The sequence below is a fragment of the Aulostomus chinensis genome, chromosome 1 (genome assembly GCF_037954235.1).
Source record: "Aulostomus chinensis isolate RoL2024-O1b breed Wild chromosome 1, RoL_Achi_v1.0, whole genome shotgun sequence".
NCBI classification, from domain to species: Eukaryota; Metazoa; Chordata; class Actinopteri; order Syngnathiformes; family Aulostomidae; genus Aulostomus; species Aulostomus chinensis.
This window is the reverse complement of record NC_141320.1, coordinates 45,241,948-45,242,545: the sequence shown is the minus strand read 5'-3', so window position 1 is coordinate 45,242,545 and position 598 is coordinate 45,241,948. Positions and strand designations below refer to the sequence as shown.

The 598-nt window shown below is 48.3% G+C and overlaps 1 non-coding gene across 1 annotated transcript; it reads left to right on the top strand.

Annotated features, from left to right (window-relative positions):
- The first annotated feature begins 222 nt into the window (after positions 1-222).
- Positions 223-294, top strand: trnaa-agc (transfer RNA alanine (anticodon AGC)). The gene has a single exon. It is a non-coding gene; the product is annotated as a tRNA-Ala (tRNA).
- Positions 295-598: the final 304 nt, after the last annotated feature.

The following is a 598-nucleotide window of genomic DNA, read 5'->3' as shown; positions in this document are numbered from 1 at the left end:
AATGGTAGAGCGCTAGCTTAGCATGTGAGAGGTGGTGGGATCGGTGCCCTCGTTCTCCAGAAGACTTCAGCTTGTTCTGTTGTTGAGCTCTGATGAAACCACTGACTTTGAACCACACACAAAGTGAAGGAGTGACTTAAGATTGATGGCACCTGAGGAACTTCTAGGTTTCCTAAAATCAACTGGAAATTCATTCACCAGTTAAACAGTGACTCTACCACAGGGGATGTAGCTCAGTGGTAGAGCGCATGCTGAGCATGTGTGAGGCCCTGGGTTCAATCCCCGGCATCTCCAGCTGGACCTGTGTAGCCTTCATCTTATCAGCTCAAGTGATCCTTAAATGTGACAACAGTCGATTCACTATCAGAAGACATCTTCTACATGTTCAAGGTGGGCGAACTTTCCACAAATGTTCAAAATTACTTTTGAAAATGAAAACATAGATCAAACCTGCCCTGTCAATCACCCACAATGGGCGGGTCGTCCCACTCCCTATCAGGTTCCCCACTCCGTGACCCAGGAGGCTCCCTCTCCCTATCAGGACTAGAAATCCATTGGGGTCTCCCTGCTCAGGTAGGAGTCCTGCCCACAACGTTAA